General features: G+C 45.5%; 1 pseudogene; it reads left to right on the top strand.

Annotated features, from left to right (window-relative positions):
- Positions 1 to 223: 223 nt before the first annotated feature.
- The window catches only part of LOC138357662 (murinoglobulin-1-like), a 202,572-nt pseudogene continuing 193,579 nt past the window's right edge, over positions 224 to 9,216 (top strand).

Below are 9,216 nucleotides of genomic sequence, written 5' to 3'. Positions count from 1 at the left end.
CTCCATGGGATATATATATATATATATATATATATATATATATATATATATATATATATATATATATATATATATATATATATATATATATATATATATATATATATATATATATATATATATATATATATATATATATATGTCGTACCTAGTAGCCAGAACTCACTTCTCAGCCTACTATGCAAGGCCCAATTTGCCTAATAAGCCAAGTTTTCATGAATTAATGTTTTTTCGTCTACCTAACCTACCTAACCTAACCTAACCTAGCTTTTTTGGGCTATCTAACCTAACCTTACCTATATATATAGGTTAGGTTAGGTTAGGTAGGGTTGGTTAGGTTCGGTCATATATCTACGTTAATTTTAACTCCAATAAAAAAAAATTGACCTCATACATAGTGAAAAGGGTAGCTTTATCATTTCATAAGAAAAAAATTATAGTAAATATATTAATTCAGGAAAACTTGGCTTATTAGGCAAATCGGGCCTTGAATAGTAGGCTGAGAAGTGAGTTCTGGCTACTAGGTACGACATATATATATATATATATATATATATATATATATATATATATATATATATATATATATATATATATATATATATATATATATATATATATATATATATATATATATATATATATATATATATATATATATATATATATATATATATATATATATATATATATATATATATATATATATATATATATATATATATATATATATATATATATATATATATATATATATATATATATATATATATATATATATATATATATATATATATATATATATATATATATATATATATATATATATATATATATATATATATATATATATATATATATATATATATATATATATATATATATATATATATATATATATATATATATATATATATATATATATATATATATATATATATATATATATATATATATATATATATATATATATATATATATATATATATATATATATATATATATATATATATATATATATATATATATATATATATATATATATATATATATATATATATATATATATATATATATATATATATATATATATATATATATATATATATATATATATATATATATATATATATATATATATATAACAACTAGAGTTACTGTTCCGTGTTCCAGGAAGGACAGGTTCGTGCTACGACGTGTCGGTGCTGAGTTCCTCGGTGTACACCCACTCACTACACGTGGCGGGCGTGGTGCGCGGCGCCAAGCTCACCCGCACCGTTTCTCTCACCCTCAAGAGCACCAGCGACATCACCTTCGTCCAGACGGACAAGTACCTGTACGAGCCCAGCCAGAATGTCAAGTTCAGGATCCTCACTCTCACCGGACCTTACCTCAGCGTCTCTACTGACCCGGTGAGTTACCTCAGCGTCTCTACTGACCCGGTGAGTTACCTCAGCGTCTCTACTGACCCGGTGAGTTACCTCAGCGTCTCTATATACTGACCCGGTGAGTTACCTCAGCGTCTCTACTGACCCGGTGAGTTACCTCAGCGTCTCTACTGACCCGGTGAGTTATCTCAGCATCTCTACTGACCCGGTGAGTTATCTCAGCATCTCTACTGACCCGGTGAGTTACCTCAGAGTCTCTACTGACCCGGTGAGTTACCCCAGCGTCTCTACTGGCCAGGTGAGTTACCTCAGCGTCTCTACTGACCCGGTGAGTTACCTCAGCGTCTCTACTGACCCGGTGAGTTACTTCAGAGTCTCTACTGACCCGGTGAGTTACCTCAGCGTCTCTACTGACCCGGTGAGTTACCTCAGCGTCTCTACTGACCCGGTGAGTTATCTCAGCATCTCTACTGACCCGGTGAGTTATCTCAGCATCTCTACTGACCCGGTGAGTTACCTCAGAGTCTCTACTGACCCGGTGAGTTACCCCAGCGTCTCTACTGGCCAGGTGAGTTACCTCAGCGTCTCTACTGACCCGGTGAGTTACCTCAGCGTCTCTACTGACCCGATGAGTTACTTCAGAGTCTCTACTGACCCGGTGAGTTACCTCAGCGTCTCTACTGACCCGGTGAGTTACCTCAGCGTCTCTACTGACCCGGTGAGTTACCTCAGCGTCTCTACTGACCCTGTGAGTTACCTCAGCGTCTCTACTGACCCGGTGAGTTACCTCAGCGTCTCTACTGACCCGGTGAGTTACCTCAGCGTCTCTACTGACCCGGTGAGTTACCTCAGCGTCTCTACTGACCCGGTGAGTTACCTCAGCGTCTCTACTGACCCGGTGAGTTACCTCAGCGTCTCTACTGACCCGGTGAGTTACCTCAGCGTCTCTGCTGACCCGGTGAGTTACCTCAGCGTCTCTACTGACCCGGTGAGTTACCTCAGCGTCTCTATTGACCCGGTGAGTTACCTCAGCGTCTCTACTGACCCGGTGAGTTACCTCAGCGTCTCTACTGACCCGGTGAGTTACCTCAGCGTCTCTACTGACCCGGTGAGTTACTTCAGCGTCTCTACTGACCCGGTGAGTTACCTCAGCGTCTCTACTGACCCGGTGAGTTACCTCAGCGGCTCTACTGACCCGGTGAGTTACCTCAACCTCTCTACCTGACCTGGTGAGTTACCTCAGTGTCTCTACTGACCCGGTGAGTTACCTCAGCGTCTCTACTAACCCGGTGAGTTACCTCAGCGTCTCTACCTGACCCGGTGAGTTACCTCAGCGTCTCTACCTGACCCGGTGAGTTACCTCAGCGTCTCTACTAACCCGGTGAGTTACCTCAGCGTCTCTGCTGACCCGGTGAGTTACCTCAATCTCTATACTGACCTGTTGAGTTACCTCAGCGTCTCTACTGACCCGGTGAGTTACCTCAGCGTCTCTACTAGCCCGGTGAGTTACCTCAGCGTCTGTACTAACCCGGTGAGTTACCTCAGCGTCTCTACTAACCCGGTGAGTTACCTCAGCGGCTCTACTGAACCGGTGAGTTACCTCAGCGTCTCTACTGACCCGGTGAGTTACCTCAACCTCTCTACTGACCTGGGGAGTTACCTCAACGTCTCTACTGACCCGGTGAGTTACCACTACGTCTCTACTGACCCAGTGAGTTACCTCAATTTCTATACTGACCCGGTGAGTTACCTCAGCGTCTCTGCTGACCCGGTGAGTTACCTCAGCGTCCCTACTGACCCGGTGAGTTACCTCAGCGTCTCTACTAACCCGGTGAGTTACCTCAGCGTCTCTGCTGACCCGGTGAGTTACCTCAACGTCTCTACTGACCCGGTGAATTACCTCAACGTCTCTACTGCCCAGTTCCGTGGGATCCATTTCTTACAAGCTTTCTAAATGGCTCACCAAAATCTTGTCCCCATTGTTAGGAACTATTTCCTCTTCTCATTTGACTAATTCTCTTGAATTAGTTAACAAATTTAATAGTATTCCTGTCACTCCTGATGTAAAGTTAATCAGTTTTGACGTTTGTTCTTTGTTTACAAAGGTACCGGTTGATGATATTCTTGATTATCTTGCTCGTGAACTAATGAATCATATTTTACCTCTTTCTGCTGATATTATTGTCAATCTTGTTAAGTTGTGCATTAAAGAATGTACATTTACCTTTAATAATGAGAATTATTTACAGACTTTTGGAATGGCAATGGGGAATCATTTATCGCTATTGCTTTCAAACTTGTACATGGAATTCTTCGAAAAGAAATTTGTCTCAAAAATTACCCCTGGAATCATTCCATGGTTTAGATATGTTGACGATATTTTGTGTATATGGCCTACAGATGTGAACACAGACGAATTTGTAGCCAAACTGAATGATCAAGTCACCGCTATAAAATTTACTGTGGAGACTGAAATTGATAAATGTTTGCCATTCCTAGATGTACTTATTCACAGGGAAAATTTTTCACTAAAGTTTAGTATCTACAGAAAACCTACGAATAATTTATCTTATGTTCATTATTTTTCAAGGCATAGATACAATGTGAAAAAATCTATTTTTTCTTCAATGTATCTAAGAGCTCTTCGAGTTGTGAGTCCAGAATTCTTAGATGAAGAGTTTAAGAATATTGATTCGATTGGTCTCAAGCTTTGTTACCAACTGAGTTTTTTGGAAGTTTGCCGTAGCAAAGCACGTCGTACATATTATAATAATATATGCAGAAAAAATATTCGCTCAAAGAATGTGTTATGTTTACCATATTTCTCTGTGTTTGAGAATATTGTCAAGGCCTTGAAACGTTTTGATATACATGTATTGTTTAGCTACGAAAATACTGTTGGTAAGCTATAAGTTAGAAACAGCCCTCGTAGTGATAATTGTGTCATATATATAATACATTGTAAAGACTAATAAATTCTATGTTGGGCAAACATCTAAAAATTTGAAATGTAGAATTTCGCAATATAAATACTCTGTAAGACACTGCCTATTGTCTAATGCTTTGTTTGTTCATCTGTCAGCAGATGCTCACCAAATTGATTGGGAGATGGCTTCTTCAATAATGAATTGTAAAAGCACTTATAACAGGAACATAATTGAATCTGCTCTGACACAGATTACAAAAGAAAGTAATTTGAACATTAGCAGTGGTTTATATATACTTAGATCCATTTTTGATCAATTAGAGGGCGATTTGAGTAGGATCATTGATACTCATTTGTCTCACTAATTCATTGTAAATATTTACTATCTTATGCTATTATTATCCATGTGTGGGCCTATTGGTGGGTATGAATAGGAGATGCCTCGTATGGGCCAATAGGCCTTCTGCAGTTCTTATGCGGCTCATATTTGTGTCCACCTAATTCTCATTCATTTGTCATTGTACCTCACCTCACTCCACCACTCTCTCCTGCCTATATATGTCCACTTCTTGACCTGTAAATCACTCCTTCTGAAGATGTATTAATACGAAAGTACTTAAGGAAATTCCTGTTTCAATTCTTCTTCCGTGGTCTGGAGAGAGAGAGAGAGAGAGAGAGAGAGAGAGAGAGAGAGAGAGAGAGACAGAGAGACAGAGAGACAGAGAGACAGAGAGAGAGAGAGAGAGAGAGAGAGAGAGAGAGAGAGAGAGAGAGAGAGAGAGAGAGAGAGAGAGAGAGAGAGAGAGAGAGAGAGAGAGAACTCAATCCATTTTAACCAGTATCACTCATAATTTTATTAAGTAGTGAGTGAAGGGCTAAATGTTTGACCACTGCATGAGGTCTGACAAGTAATGTGTTGGTGTCCCCGGCAGTACCCGGAGGTCTGGGTGCAGACGCCGGCCGGCACCCGCGTCGCCCAGTGGAAGAACGTCGACAACACCGCCGGCCTCGTCCACCTCGACTTCGACCTCGCTGACGAGCCCGAGAAGGTGAGACACACTTGTGGTAATAGAGGATAGGAACACGAGACGAAAATACAACACACAATGAAGTAATATAGTTTTGGTGAGTATGTTTACAAAATGAGAAAAATATTATTGTAATAAACTTCGCTTCTCAAAGTGGAACGTTATTGTGGTCTGGTTAAGTAGGACTGGGCTCATTGGTGCTCACTTGACGTGGTGAGGGGCTCTGGTGCACAGTCCTGGGGGCTCTGGTGCACAGTCCTGGGGGCTCTGGTGCACCGTCCTGGGGGCTCTGGTGCACAGTCATGGGGGCTCTGGTGCACAGTCCTGGGAGCTCTGGTGCACAGTCCTGTTGGCTCTGGTGCACCGTCCTGGGGGCTCTGGTGCACAGTCCTGTTGGCTCTGGTGCACCGTCCTTTGTTGCTCTGGTGCACCGTCTTGGGGGCTCTGGTGCACAGTCCTGGGGGCTCTGGTGCACAGTCCTGGGGGCTCTGGTGCACAGTCCTGTTGGCTCTGGTGCACCGTCCTGGGGGCTCTGCATGGTGCACCGTCCTGGGGGCTCTGGTGCACAGTCCTGGGGGCTCTGGTGCACAGTCCTGGGGGCTCTGGTGCACAGTCCTGGGGGCTCTGGTGCACAGTCCTGGGGGCTCTGGTGCACAGTCCTGGAGGCTCTGGTGCACAGTCCTGGGGGCTCTGGTGCACAGTCCTGGGGGCTCTGGTGCACAGTCCTGGGGGCTCTGGTGCAAAGTCCTGGAGGCTCTGGTGCACAGTCCTGGGGGCTCTGGTGCACCGTCCTGGGGGCTCTGGTGCACAGTCCTGGGGGCTCTGGTGCACAGTCCTGGGGGCTCTGGTGCACAGTCCTGGAGGCTCTGGTGCACAGTCCTGGGGACTCTGGTGCACAGTCCTGGGGGCTCTGGTGCACCGTCCTGGGGGCTCTGGTACACAGTCCTGGGGGCTCTGGTGCACAGTCCTGGGGGCTCTGGTGCACAGTCCTGGGGACTCTGGTGCACAGTCCTGGGGACTCTGGTGCACAGTCCTGGGGGCTCTGGTGCACCGTCCTGGAGGCTCTGGTCACCGTCCTGGGGGCTCTGGTACACCGTCCTGGGGGCTCTGGTACACCGTCCTGGGGGCTCTGGTGCACCGTCCTGGGGGCTCTGGTACACCGTCCTGGGGGCTCTGGTGCACCGTCCTGGGGGCTCTGGTACACCGTCCTGGGGGCTCTGGTACACCGTCCTGGGGGCTCTGGTGCACCGTCCTGGAGGCTCTGGTGCACCGTCCTGGGAGCTCTGGTGAGGGGCTCTGGCGCACCGTCCTGGGGGCTCTGGTGCACCGTCCTGGGAGCTCTGGTGCACCGTCCTGGAGGCTCTGGTGCACCATCCTGGGAGCTCTGGTGAGGGGCTCTGGCGCACTGTCCTGGGGGCTCTGGTGCACCGTCCTGGGGGCTCTGGCGCACCGTCCTGGGGGCTCTGGTGCACCGTCCTGGAGGCTCTGGTGCACCGTCCTGGAGGCTCTGGTACACCGTCCTGGGGGCTCTGGTACACCGTCCTGGGGGCTCTGGTACACCGTCCTGGGGGCTCTGGTGCACCATCCTGGGGGCTCTGGTACACCGTCCTGGGGGCTCTGGTACACCGTCCTGGGGGCTCTGGTGCACCATCGTGGCGGCTCTGGTACACCGTCCTGGGGGCTCTGGTACACCGTCCTGGGGGCTCTGGTGCACCATCCTGGGGGCTCTGGTGCACCGTCCTGGGGGCTCTGGCGCACCGTCCTGGGGGCTCTGGTGCACCGTCCTGGAGGCTCTGGTACACCGTCCTGGGGGCTCTGGTGCACCATCCTGGGGGCACTGGTACACCGTCCTGGGGGCTCTGGTACACCGTCCTGGGGGCTCTGGTACACCGTCGTGGGGGCTCTGGTACACCGCCCTGGGGGCTCTGGTACACCGTCCTGGGGGCTCTGGTACACCGTCCTGGGGGCTCTGGTGCTCTGGTACACCGTCCTGGGGGCTCTGGTACACCGTCCTGGGGGCTCTGGTACACCGTCCTGGGGGCTCTGGTACACCGTCCTGGGGGCTCTGGTACACCGTCCTGGGGGCTCTGGTACACCGTCCTGGGGGCTCTGGTACACCGCCCTGGGGGCTCTGGTACACCGTCCTGGGGGCTCTGGTCTATCGTCCTGGGGCGGGAGAGGGCTCCCTTCTGCTGCTGGCTGAATAACCTGTGGTTGTGGTGACTGTGTTTACCCTGGACAGAGACCTGCAGGAATAATATTGTCATCCACACTTCTGGGGACATAAACATACCATTCACTTGGAGGATGAACCAAGTAACTGCGGCTCTTGAAGGGTAACTTGCGTCTTTCCTGAAGAAACACGAGTAAACTAAGATGTTAGCTGAGGCCCAAGTGCAGAACAGCAGATATAGTGTACGTGGACTTCTCTAAAGCTTTAGATAATGAACCACATGAAAGACTCTCTCCACGTAGGATATATGGTAAAACATTTGATTGGATAAAAAAAATATACAAGGAAGGCAAGAGGTTGTCTCAGGTGGATATAAATATAGTTTAGAATGCCAAGTGTAGCACCGCAAGGTTCCATCCTGGGACCAACTCTTCTTGTAATATATAACACGATATAGAAGAGAACATTAGAAACCAAATAATCAAGTTTACAGAAGAAACCAAATAATGAAATTTACAGATGACATTAGAATCTATGGTAAAATGGGAAGCAAAAAAAGGTTAATTCCTTGCAAGGCGATTTATTAATATTACAAATCCAAAACGGTGCTTGTAGAGCATATCAATATACACTATAACTACCATATCAACAAGACGAACATGGTGGAGATTGATGAAGAGAAGCACCTAGGCCTTATGATCCACCAGTCACTGACAGTTGCTCAACAAGTAGACGCTGCGGTAAAAATGTCAACAAGACCTTGTGAATAGTCAAACGAAACGTTAATTTGAAGGACAAGAAAGTGGTTGTTCAACTGAACAAGTTGTTCCAGGAACGGTTGAGGGCCAGAGTAGGACTAACAACACTACACACCGGACATGACTGGCCGGATCTCAGTGGAACTTTTAGAATACTAAACAATTTGTAGTATAATAATCCAGACCACATTATTAAAATGTGTAATATAACTCACAAAGTGCATCATCATGAGACCTAACAGTGTTCTCTGGAGGACACAAAACAAGAGATTATTTTCTCCTTAGATAAAAAGTCCATGATATCACCTACTTGTCGAAGCCGTAAATGCGGAGACATTAATTCAGTTGAAAAGAATCATAGGAATAATTCAGGAACCTTTGACAAGCCGCCTACTTCCTGGCCCCATCAAGACCACTAGAGACTTTGGACCTCGGGTACATTAAGCACCAACTTATCGTGGTTTTAAGTTATTATGTCACATTTTGTTCACTAACAAACAACAAAAATATCTTGCTGTTGACTGATGATACTTAATAACTTGCTCCTCATCAATAGGAATTATTTATTACTGATTCTTGAATAATGATAAAAAAATATGTTTAATGTGTCAAAATATTTGATGTAGCTAATCCGACCATTTTTGTCAGGGATTGTACACGCTGTTCGTGAAGACGCCCCGGGGCCAACAGCAGAGTGTGACCTTCAAGGTGGAGGAGTTCGTGCTGCCTCGCTACGAGGTGGTGCTCAAGCCTCCCGCCTACATCCTGGGCACTGACGAAGCCTTCACCTTCACCGTGTGCGCCAAGTGAGCAACTACTCTCACACTTGATAAACAACTCCGTATAGTTTAAATTACATTTTGGGATCAAAAGTTTCCGAAAGTAGTCAATGTTATCTGAAGGTTAATGTGAAGAGTTTCAGAGCCCAGTAGTTGTGTAACTG

This window comes from Procambarus clarkii, chromosome 79 (genome assembly GCF_040958095.1).
Source record: "Procambarus clarkii isolate CNS0578487 chromosome 79, FALCON_Pclarkii_2.0, whole genome shotgun sequence".
Lineage (NCBI taxonomy): Eukaryota > Metazoa > Arthropoda > Malacostraca > Decapoda > Cambaridae > Procambarus > Procambarus clarkii.
This window is presented reverse-complemented; position numbering and strand designations above follow the sequence as displayed.